This window comes from Ascaphus truei, chromosome 3 (genome assembly GCF_040206685.1).
Source record: "Ascaphus truei isolate aAscTru1 chromosome 3, aAscTru1.hap1, whole genome shotgun sequence".
Classification (NCBI taxonomy): domain Eukaryota; kingdom Metazoa; phylum Chordata; class Amphibia; order Anura; family Ascaphidae; genus Ascaphus; species Ascaphus truei.
The window spans coordinates 84,802,813-84,815,312 of NC_134485.1; the positions used below are offsets into that span (position 1 = coordinate 84,802,813).

General features: G+C 46.0%; 2 long non-coding RNA genes across 2 annotated transcripts in view; both read left to right on the forward strand.

Annotated features, from left to right (window-relative positions):
* The first annotated feature begins 3,480 nt into the window (after positions 1-3,480).
* Positions 3,481-9,937, forward strand: LOC142490940 (uncharacterized). Its single transcript, XR_012800168.1, has 3 exons — positions 3,481-3,640; positions 8,064-8,154; positions 9,716-9,937. It is a non-coding gene; the product is annotated as an uncharacterized LOC142490940 (long non-coding RNA).
* Positions 9,938-10,067: 130 nt separating this feature from the next.
* LOC142490941 (uncharacterized) overlaps positions 10,068-12,500 on the forward strand; it is a 5,690-nt gene continuing 3,257 nt past the window's right edge. Inside the window, exons 1-2 of the long non-coding RNA XR_012800169.1 lie at positions 10,068-10,857; positions 12,338-12,435. This is a non-coding gene — a long non-coding RNA (uncharacterized LOC142490941). The remainder of the gene's footprint in view (positions 10,858-12,337; positions 12,436-12,500) is intronic.

Sequence of the window (12,500 nt, forward strand, 5' to 3'; positions counted from 1 at the left end):
GTTATTTAGTGACTTTATTTAGTGACTGGGTGGGTGGGTTATTTAGTGAGTGAGTGAGTGGGTGGGTTATTTAGTGACTTTGTTATTTAGTGACTGGGTTGGTGGGTTATTTAGTGACTGGGTGAGTGGGTTATTTAGTGACTGAGTGGGTGGGTTATTTAGTGACTGGGTGGGTGTGTGGGTTATTTAGTGACTTTTATTTAGTGACATTTATTTAATGACTGGGGTTTATTTAGTGACTTTTGGTTATTTAGTGACTGGGTGGGTGGGTGTGTTATTTAGTGACTGGGTGGGTGTGTGGGTTACTTAGTGACTGGGTGGGTGGGTTATTTAGTGACCTTTATTTAGTGACTGGGTGGGTGGGTGATTTAGTGACTTTATTTAGTGACTGGGTGGGTGGGTTATTTAGTGACTGGGTGGGTGTGTGGGTTATTTAGCGACTGTGTGGGTGTGTGGGTTTATTTAGTGAGAGGGTGGGTTGGTGGGTTATTTAGTGACTGGGTTTCTATTGTGACTGGGTGGGTGGGTGGGTGGGTGATTTATTTAGTGACTGGGTGGGTGGGTGTGTTATTTAGTGACTTGGGTTGTGTTATTTAGTGAGTGGGTGGGTGGGTGTGTTATTTATTGACTGGGTGGGTGGGTGTGTTATTTAGTGACTGGGTGTGTTATTTAGTGACTTATTTAGTGACTGGGTGGGTGGGTTATTTAGTGACTTTATTTAGTGACTGGGTGGGTTATTTTGTGACCTTTATTTAGTGACATTTATTTAGTGACTGGGTGGGTGGGTTATTTAGTGACTTTATTTAGTGACTGGGTGGGTGTGTGGGTTATTTAGTGACTGGGTGGCTTTAGTGACTGGGTGGGTGGGTGATTTATTTAGTGACTGGGTAGGTGGGTTGGTGTGTTATTTATTGACTGGGTGGGTGGGTGTGTTATTTAGTGACTGGGTGGGTTATTTAGTGACTTATTTAGTGACTGGGTGGGTGGATTATTTAGTGACTTTATTTAGTGACTGGGTGGGTTATTTAGTGACCTTTATTTAGTGACTGGGTGGGTGGGTGGGTTATTTAGTGACTGGGTGGGTTATTTAGTGACTTTATTTAGTGACTGGGTGGGTGGGTGGGTTTATTTAGTGAGTGGGTGGGTGGGTTATTTAGTGACTGGGTTTCTTTAGTGACTGGGTGGGTGGGTGATTTATTTAGTGACTGGGTGGGTGGGTTGGTGTGTTATTTATTGACTGGGTGGGTGGGTGTGTTATTTAGTGACTGGGTAGGTTATTTAGTGACTTTTATTTAGTGACTGGGTGGGTGGGTTATTTAGTGACTGGGTGGGTGGCTGGGTTATTTAGTGACTGGGTGGGTGGGTTATTTATTGACTGGGTGGGTTATTTATTGCCTGGGTAGGTAGCTGGGTTATTTAGTGACCATTATTTAGTGGGTGGGTGGGTTATTTAGTGTGAGTGGGTGGGTTTATTTAGTGACTGGGTGGGTGGGTTATTTAGTGACCGGGTTTATTTAGTGAGTGGGTGAGTGGGTTATTTAGTGAGTGGGTGGGTGGGTTATTTAGTGAGTGGGTGGGTGAGTGATTTATTTAGTGACTTATTTAGTGACATGTCATTTAGTGACTTTATTTAGTGACTTTATTTAGTGACTGGGTGGGTGGGTGTGTTATTTAGTGACTTTTATTTAGTGACTGGGTGGGTGGGTTATTTAGTGACTGGGTGGGTGGGTTATTTAGTGACTGGGTGGGTTGGTTATTTAGTGACTGGGTGGGTGGGTTATTTAGTGACTGGGTGGGTGGGTTATTTAGTGACTGGGTGGGTGGGTTATTTAGTGACTGGGTGGGTGGGTTATTTAGTGACTGGGTGGGTTATTTAGTGACTGGGTGGGTTGGTTATTTATTGACTGGGTGGGTGGGTTATTTAGTGACTGGGTTGGTGGGTTATTTAGTGACTGGGTGGGTGGGTTATTTAGTGACTGGGTGGGTTATTTAGTGACTGGGTGGATGGGTTATTTAGTGACTGGGTGGGTGGGTTATTTAGTGACTGGGTGGGTTATTTAGTGACTGGGTGGGTGGGTTATTTAGTGACCATTATTTAGTGGGTGGGTGGGTTATTTAGTGTGAGTGGGTGGGTTTATTTAGTGACTGGGTGGGTGGGTTATTTAGTGACCGGGTTTATTTAGTGAGTGGGTGAGTGGGTTATTTAGTGAGTGGGTGGGTGGGTTATTTAGTGAGTGGGTGGGTGAGTGATTTATTTAGTGACTTATTTAGTGACATGTCATTTAGTGACTTTATTTAGTGACTTTATTTAGTGACTGGGTGGATGGGTGTGTTATTTAGTGACTTTTATTTAGTGACTGGATGGGTGGGTTATTTAGTGACTGGGTGGGTGGGTTATTTAGTGACTGGGTGGGTTGGTTATTTAGTGACTGGGTGGGTGGGTTATTTAGTGACTGGGTGGGTGGGTTATTTAGTGACTGGGTGGGTGGGTGGGTTATTTAGTGACTGGGTGGGTGGGTTATTTAGTGACTGGGTGGGTTATTTAGTGACTGGGTGGGTTGGTTATTTATTGACTGGGTGGGTGGGTTATTTAGTGACTGGGTTGGTGGGTTATTTAGTGACTGGGTGGGTGGGTTATTTAGTGACTGGGTGGGTTATTTAGTGACTGGGTGGATGGGTTATTTAGTGACTGGGTGGGTGGGTTATTTAGTGACTGGGTGGGTTATTTAGTGACTGGGTGGGTGGGTTATTTAGTGACCATTATTTAGTGGGTGGGTGGGTTATTTAGTGTGAGTGGGTGGGTTTATTTAGTGACTGGGTGGGTGGGTTATTTAGTGACCGGGTTTATTTAGTGAGTGGGTGAGTGGGTTATTTAGTGAGTGGGTGGGTGGGTTATTTAGTGAGTGGGTGGGTGGGTGGGTGGGTTATTTAGTGACTGGATGGGTGTGTGTGTTATTTAGTGACTGGGTGGGTGGGTTATTTAGTGACATCTCCCACTATCCCCTGCCCCCCGCAGCCCCCATACCTCAGGCGGAGGCCTTAAGATAGAGGGCGGGCAGGCCTGCTTTTCCCCCCTGCATCTTACCCCCCCGCGGCGGCATGAAGCTAGTTTCAGGCCGGCATCACATCCACACCCCCCCCACATGCGGCGGCTTTGGGGGCATGAAGATAGCGGGCGGCACGCCATTCCCTCCAACCCCCCCCCCCCCCATACCTCACGTGGCGGCTTGAAGATAGCAGGCGGCACGCCATTCCCTCCAACCCCCCTCCCCCATACCTCACGTGGCGGCTTGAAGATAGCGGGCGGCACGCCATTCCCTCCCCCCCCCATACCTCACGTGGCGGCTTGAAGATAGCGGGCGGCACGCCATTCCCTCCCCCCCATACCTCACGCGGCGGCCGTAGTGGAATATTTGGGGAGGTGGGTGGGAGTCACGTGGTGAGGTGTCCCCGGCGCCACTGCCCTGCTCCTCCCGCTGGCAGGTCCCGCAGTGCGTGGCCAAGCAGGTTTGCAGGCTGTGAGGAGGGTGGAAGAAGGCGGTAGGGCTGCTGCGTCGCCCCTGAGGGTTGTGAGGTGATGGGAGCGGCGGCGGCGCTAAACCCCCCACCCGCGCGGCCAAGCAGGGCGCCGCGAGGGGAGGTGAGTTGCGGGTGAGGGGGGGTGATGATGGAGGGGGGGGAGGTGAGGTTTGGGTGAGGGGGGGGCTGGCCTCGGGGGTGAGGAAGATGTGTGTGTGTGTGTGTGTGTGTGTCTCCGTCTCTCCTTTGGCCCGTCACTCAGCCTCAGGCCAATGAGAGGTGTGCGGGGGCGGGCGGGCCAAGGGAGCAATCTCATTGGCCTGGCCCAAGGTCCAATGGGATTGCCGCTAGGGACACAGGGAGGGACACAGGGAGACACATATAGACACGGACACATATGACGCTTTCAGAAATATATAGTAAGATATATATATATATATATATATATATATATATGTTAAACATGAAGAAGGGAAAAGAAGGGTCATAAAGGTGCACTGAAACAGTATATGATGGAAAAATGGAAAAAATGGACTTTATTGGCAATGAGTATTAAAAAAACACACAAGACAGACCCATACAAATCTCATAATAAATTGCTGTGTGATACAATGATGGAAAATTATACACCAAAAAGGTACATGAAATCTGGTAGGAACCAAAACAAAAAAGTACAGATATACCATAACAAAACCAGGGGAAAGAAAATTCCCCCAGTGTTGTAACTAAGATCGGCCGATCTATAGCAAAAAACTCAAATAATTAGAGAATTGGTAAACCAAACCAGAACACAGAAAAAAATATATATAAATAAATAAGGTGTAACACACAGCTAGAGGATAATAATGTTGTGACCCTATGATGTGCTGCAAACAGACTGTAAAAGCTGTTGCCAAAACTATGCTGCACACATGAAATAATCAGCAAGAGAATGGAGTCCAAATAGTGCACTGGTAGCACTCATCTTAAGTCCCCAGAGGTAAGAGCTCAATAATAATGAGCAAAGGTAATGCTGGAGCAGTCCAGGGACAGAGAGCGCTTGCAGATAGGTATTGAACAAGGCAGTGAGGAAGTCCCAACATGCAGACCAGCGTCCCACGCTCAGGCACCAGCGACGTCACAAACGAAAATCTTGGGCAATCAGATGCAGCACACGGGTCAGGAAGAGGTGGGGGTACTGTCACAGCTCTGCTCCATTTACTGCCGTTTCACCTAAAGGGCTTCTTCCGGGAGCGTACAATGTCAGGATTCAGACGCACTCTTTAAAGGGCTTCGTTTTCGCGCCAAAAGTTCACTCGCGGCAATCAGCCAATAGGAATTGCTGAAAAATGGAGCAGAGCTGTGACAGTACCCCCACCTCCTCCTGACCCGTGTGCCGCATCTGATTGCCCAAGATTTTCATTTGTGACGTCGCTGGTGCCTGAGCGTGGGACGCTGGTCTGTATGTTGGGACTTCCTCACTGCCTTGTTCAATACCTATCTGCAAGCGCTCTCTGTCCCTAGTCTGCTCCAGCATTACCTTTGCTCATTATTATTGAGCTCTTACCTCTGGGGACTTAAGATGAGTGCTACCAGTGCACTATTTGGACTCCATTCTCTTGCTGATTATTTCATGTGTGCAGCATAGTTTTGGCATCAGCTTTTACAGTCTGTTTGCAGCACATCATAGGGTCACAACATTATTATCCTCTAGCTGTGTGTTACACCTTATTTATTTATATATATATTTTTCTGTGTTCTGGTTTGGTTTACCAATTCTCTAATTATTTGAGTTTTTTGCTACAGATCGGCCGATCTTAGTTACAACACTGGGGGAATTTTCTTTCCCCTGGTTTTGTTATGGTATATCTGTACTTTTTTGTTTTGGTTCCTACCAGATTTCATGTGCCTTTTTGGTGTATAATTTTCCATCATTGTATCACACAGCAATTTATTATGAGATTTGTGTGGGTCTGTCTTGTGTGTTTTTTTTAATACTCATTGCCAATAAAGTCCATTTTTTCCATTTTTCCATCATATACTGTTTGAGTGCACCTCCCCCTGGAGCTCCATACAGCATCTGCCACACGTGGGGACGCCAGAGAGTGAGCTCCGGTCGCCATCTTGGATCCACAGAAAGTGCTTCAAGTCCTGCTGCTTTCAAACATCCTGCATCCTGTGAGTAGGGCAACGATTTTGCCCCCCCGGATTAGTGTGTGAAACTATCCAGAATCCTGCATTAGTTGTTAATAAATAGCTTTTTTATTAATTTCTGTCTGGCTAGTTGTTGTTGTGAGTCTGTCTTGTTTGTTTTATGTTGTCAGTGTTATATGTTTTTATGTCCTCATTCTGACATACTGCACTATAATTCTCTCTTTATTTTTTCACATATCACGTCACGTTTTGGAGGAAATCTGCACTTTGCTCATCACCATCACTAAAGGACTTGATTTGGACTTTACACGTCACGGTTTGAACTGGCGCCGGCTTATCCTTTTTCTTTGCTTAGTTACTGACTGTACAGTCAGTTTTTGTCTGGCTGCCATTATAATATTATTGTGTGTTTTAGCGCTGTTTTGCACCGTCTTTTCTGTTTTTGTATCATTTCTAACACGTAAAACATTTTTTTAAAGAGCAGATCCAGCTCGGGCAGCAAAATTCTAACATTTATCATATTTTGCCTGATCAGACCCTAGAAAACCCTCCCTGAGACCCTAGGGAACCACATTTGTATTCTATGGCAGGGTGCAAACTCCTGGGGGTGTGAGATTTATTTATGGGAGCGTGGCGGTTACAAATGCCCCGCGCTTTCCCCCAAAGTATTTAAAATGAATGCCGGGGAGCGCGCGAGGCCCCTGTAACTTACTTACCTTGACTTTGAGCGACACGTCGCCATGGCAACACAGCGTCCAATGACGCCGTGGGGTCATGTGACGCGACGATCCCAGCGGCAACATTTGACGCTACGTTGCCATGACAACACGCGTCCAATGCTTCTGCAGCGTTATTTGCCACCACTTCCTAGGTAAGGGGGGGGGGGGTGTGAGCACTGGGGCTGAGTAGGTGGGGAGCGCAGCGCAGAAAGTTTGTGCACCCCTGCTCTATGGAATTGATTATACAGTCATTTAAGTTTATATTCATGTCTGTTATTTCAGCATTTAACGTATGTGATGCGTTTATATTGGCCAACAGCCAATATGTGGCTAATAGATCTATTGGCCATTACTATTGGGGGAGGGGGTCAGGCTTGGGGTGGCCCGTGTTGGGGGTAGAAGCCCCGGGAAGTGTCAATGACACACCCAATAAGACACTAGTTAATGGAAATAGATGGGAGTTCAAAGATTGATAAGCTTTAGAAATCTCATAAGTATCTGCAGAGATTTGTGAGGTTTTCTTAGGATCTTTAACTAATATAAAAGGGTGATGGAGACCCGGTACAATATCCCTCATTGTAGAGTCCCACCTATTCCCGAGCCACCTATTCCTGAGCCACAGAATGCAGTGACAGTCACCATGGTGTTGATCATGTTTACAAAAAATGCATCTTTAGAATGTTCCGTGGCTGGAACTTCACTGCATTTCAAACACTAACATTTCAGGGATGCAAACTTTGACGTCTCATAGCTGGTGCCTCCTTCTTCTGCGATAAGGAGCTGCCTCTGTTACAAAACTGCTTTAAGACCACTTTGGCACTGCGTGGGTTAGCGCGCACCAAGCCATCGCTCAGTGTCTGGAAATGGCGACGGGCTGTTTTGCCAGATTTAAGTGTCCGTCTCTGCAGGCATGCTGGAGGTCCATACGCGGAAGACGCCAGCAGGAGTGCAGGCCGAGTCCCATTGTGTTAATGTATGTATGTATGTATGTATGTTTGTATATATGTATGTATGTCTTTATTTATATAGCACCATTAATATACATAGCGCTTCAAAGTGGTAATACACGTGACAATCATATAAATAACAAATACCAATAACAGATCATGGGAATAAGTGCTTCAGACATAATAATTAACATTTAGGAAGAGGAATCCCTGCTCCCAAGAGCTTACAATCTAATTGGTAGGTAGGAAGAACGTACAGACAGTAGGAGGGCGTTCTGGTAAGTGTGTCTGCAGGGGGCCAAGCTTTATGTATCAGGTGTATCGTATTAGCTATGGAGCTACTCATATGCTTCGTTAAGCAGGTGTGTTTTAAGGTGGGTCTTTGCTCTCTATGCTAACTTCAAGGTCAATAATACACAAGTTAAAAAGCAGGGGTCCCAGCACCGATCACAGAGGTACAGTACTCCACTCACGACTTTACCCAACCTGAAAATGTTCCATTTATGACAACTCTCTGTTGTCTATCATTCAACCACTTTTCAATCCAGGTTCAAATATTTTTTACAGAATCCAATTTGCTTTATTTTGTACATTAATCTTGTGTGGAACCATATCAAAAGCCTTTGCAAAATCTAAGTAGACCACAACGATTTAGTATTCTCTATATATACTTTTTTGTGTCATTTTTAATCCCCAATATAATAATGGTTGGACGGTAATGTTAAAATAATATCTGTCTTACCAGGTACAGGGAGATGGAGGAGGAGAAAAGGGAGATAGAGAAGAGGAAGCAGGAAGCCCTGGAACAGGAGAACAGCGTGCAGGTGGCTACCCAGGTATACAACGCAGATGAGGAACGAAGTGCAGAAAGGAAGGAGGGAGAGAGAGCGGTAGTGCTGACAAGTGTTGGAAAGACGGTTGGCGATGAGGAAACCCCTGGGCAGGAAATACAGAGAGACGTTAACACATCTTTTAAGCACAGCATGGGAATCAGATGCAAAGCCAGAAAAAACCCTCACAGACTAGCTGTGTTAACAGCGAGCATTAGCTTATAAGGATTCCATTTACAAATGGACATCAGGCAAAAGGTGACACGGTATGCTCATTTGCATGTCATTCCCCAGAATCCTTTGCAGCAGTGGCATGCAAATGAGCACACACTGACACCTTTTGCTTCAAATCCATTTTGACGTGGACCCTAGAAGCTTATGCTGCATTGCACAGCTTTTCAGCACAGCCTGGGTTAAGATGCATAGCCAGTAAACCTACCTACAGACAGCTGTTTCGACCTTTTGGGTCTCAATGTGAGGCTGGTTATACTGGCTTTGCAATTTGAAGCTTGGATAGGTGTCCACCACATTTAGTTAAGTCATGATGGGTAAAAAAAAGTGACAAAAAACCCTCCAAAGCAAAGCATATAGCAAATGGAAATATTACTGTGTGCTCATTTGCATGTCTTAGACAGGTCTGCACCCTGCCTTTCACCATTATCACCCAGCACACAGTGCTTCCACTGCAGTAAGGGATTCTGGGAAATGACATGCAAATGAGCACACAGTATATACATATACAGACAGACGCTTACTTACTTTGGGCCTTCCACTCTGTGACGTCAGCGTGCCGGAAGTTGCAGCGCACACTTCCGGTGCACGCCGGCATCAGAGAGACCCAGCGTGGGACAGTGCAGGAGGCATGCCAGCAGCTGGGGAGATGCCCGGGGGCAACAAGAAGCCCGACTAGCGCCGACCGTGCTCTCCCGCAGTTACCGGCAACCCAGGACAGGAGGAGAGCCGCATGTAGGTGCTGAAAGAGCCGCAGGTTGCCGACCCCTGCCCTAAGCGGAGCTGCTCATGGCTGTTTTTGCATGAGCTGCAGGATTGGTGCATTGTCCGTTATAATAGGAGCGTGCATGTCGCAGCATGATTCTGCAGGGATCGCTCGGCTCTGCATGCAGCAGGTATCGGCAGCTCTCACTTCTGCATGATTTGGCTCTCACCGCACCGATCAATTCCTGAAATCACTTTTCAGCGTCATCTCCATCTTTCATTGTCACGCTTTGCCCGAGGGAACGTTGTTCGGGGAGAATGTAGAACAATGGCGCAGGGATTGCAAGAGTTGCTTTTGTATGGGATTCATAGCGGAGAGAAGCATGATTTTAAACCCGCTGTTCATAGAGAGAGAGAGAGAGAGATGTACAGGGGGTCCTCTGTTATCCTTCGGAAACCGTTCCGCAAAACGTCTGCTTGCCAATCCAATGTTAATCCGCGGGGGTCGAATAATCCGTTCCGACATTGTATAATGCGTTCTGCGGAATGCATTATGACGCGACGGATAATGAAGCGACGGATAGCGAGCACCTGTATATCCTTTTAATGCCCTGCTTTGCCCCCCTTGCAGAGTAAAAGTCCTGACTGCATTGAGCTGAGAGCTGTGGAGGAGGAGAAGCAGCAGTCGGATCTGGAGGCCACCACTGAAGAGAGAGAGAGCGAGAGAGAGAGCGAGAGAGAGAGAGAGAGCGAGAGAGAGAGCAAGAGAGAGAGGGAGAGAGATGGCGAGGGAGATGGCGAGGGAGATGGCGAGGGAGATGGCGAGGGAGATGGCGAAGAAGATGGCGAGGGAGATGGCGAGAGAGAGAGCAAGAGAGATGGCGAGGGAGATGGCGAGGGAGATGGCGAGGGAGATGGCGAGAGAGATGGCGAGAGAGATAGAGAGAGAGATAGAGATAGAGAGAGAGATAGAGAGAGAGAGATAGCGAGAAATCGAGCGAGAGATAGAGCGAGAGATAGAACGAGAGATAGAGCGAGAGATAGAGATAGAGAGAGAGATCGAGAGATAGAACGAGAGATAGAGCGAGAGATAGAGAGAGAGATAGAGAGAGAGATAGAACGAGAGATAGAGCGAGAGATAGAGCGAGAGATAGAGAGAGAGATAGAGAGAGAGATAGAGAGAGAGACAGAGAGAGAGATTGAGCGAGAGATTGAGCGAGAGATCGAGCGAGAGATCGAGCGAGAGATCGAGCGAGAGAGAGAGATAGAGAGAGAGATAGAGAGAGAGATAGAGAGAGAGAGAGAGATTGAGCGAGAGATAGAGCGAGAGATGGAGTGAGAGAGAGAGAGAGATAGAGTGAGAGATGGAGTGAGAGATGGAGTGAGAGATGGAGAGATAGAGCGAGAGATAGAGATAGTTATAGAGAGATACAGATAGAGATGCGGATAGATAGAGATACAGATAGAGATACAGATACAGATAGATAGATGGATAGATAGATTTAGATAGATAGATAGATTTAGATAGATAGATAGATAGATTTAGATAGATAGATAGACACACACACGTATGTATACGATAAAGCAGGTTTTTATTATATCCAGGAACGCTCCTGCTCCGGTCACGTGGTTTCCCGGCTCACACTGGTATCTGCTGTGCAATGGTTTCCTGCTGCTTCCACGCTGGCTGAATACAGACTTCTGATGCTGCCACCGCCAGAGGACCTCTGCTGCTGTTCCTAGATGTTGCTGCAGTCTTCCTCCACCCTGCAGGTAAGTGCCATCCAGGTAACCGGGTACCCGGCCAGGTAGAACAATTGATTTTGCCCGGGTACCCGTTACCCGCTTAAAAAAAAAAGTATGACCCGGTACAACACTAGAATATACATATTTACACATTTTCGGAAGGATCATAAACTTGCGCGATTATAGTACCCCCGAGTCGCCTGTCGCCGCTATCGCCGCCTATCGCAGCCCTAAAAAGGCGATCTTCTCCCCAATCCAATACGCCTCAAAATTTTGGCTGATTGGTGGGGAGATGCGTCGATGAGCTGCGATAAGTGTGGACTTAGAAAAAATCAGGCCCTTTTTCTGCCTGGGATTGATGCCGGGGGTCTCCGGAGCTGATAGCTATTAATACCAGCACCGGACCCTCCCGGCATGCATTCGATGCAGGAAAAATGCATTTACAGCAACTTCATTACCTTAGCGGCTAACCACTAAGGCAATGAATGGGTTAAACACCCGTGCCAGGCTTACTGTGGCTAGCGAGGGTGGGTGAAGGGAGAATTTGGCCCTTAGTGGCTGTTTAGGCCTTGCGGGGGGGGGGGGGGGGTTCCGGGGGGACTTAACCCCTTCATTACCTTAGCGGTTAATACTGCTAAGGTAATAAAGGGGTTAACCCAACCGCTACCCACCCGCAAGGTCTAGACACCCATCCTTAGGGCTTAAACCCCCTTCACCCACCCGGGAGGCCTAAGCAACCACCCAGGACTGACTATACCCACCCTGTACCCATTGAGTAGTATAGTGGTACATCATACCCATATAATAATAATATGGGCATGATAAGACTCTATAGCACTCAATGGGCACCCTAATTACAATACATTAATGCACCAGACACACAATAATAAAACATAACTCAAAAAAACATGCTTCACTAAATAAAAACAGTAGCCAGCTAATCCAATGAATACATGCAATAACAACATCAACAATGAATTAATTAAACCATTAACCAATCAAAACCATTCATTCCTAAAACAACTCGGAATTATTTTAAACAGTAACCAATCAAACCAATTAATTACTAAACCAACTCAAAATTAATAGTCACATTAACCAATCAAACCAATTAAATTCTACAACATTAATGAATTAATTGAAACATTAAACTGCAAAGAAATAAATTCAAACAATATCTGAAAAAAACATTAAACGCATTAGCTAACATAATACAACATTAAGTAAAAACGAACAACAATCGTAAACATTTGATTTCCATCAAGCAGGAAAAAAACAAACAATGACATCCACATAATAAACTGTAATTAAAAAAAACAACAGCAATACCAAGCCAGAAATGCTCCCCAAATATTGTCATAATAATGTATTAATCTGTACACTAAAGTGGTACAGATTAATATATTATCAGTCAATGTGCCTCCCCCCAAAAATAAAAAAACACATCCAATGAAAAAACCTGTTAAAAAAGACATTTACAAACATTCAATATATTACTTACCATTAGAAGCACTGGCCCTCCGACTCCCGGGGAAACAGGAAGCTCACGTACCTTGAAGGCCTCCAACAGCATCCAATGCCATCCGCCATGAAGATCCGGATCAGGTACCCAAATCTTCTTTTTTCTTTCTTTAATCACCTTCTTCTATCTTCATCTGTCACCATTTCTT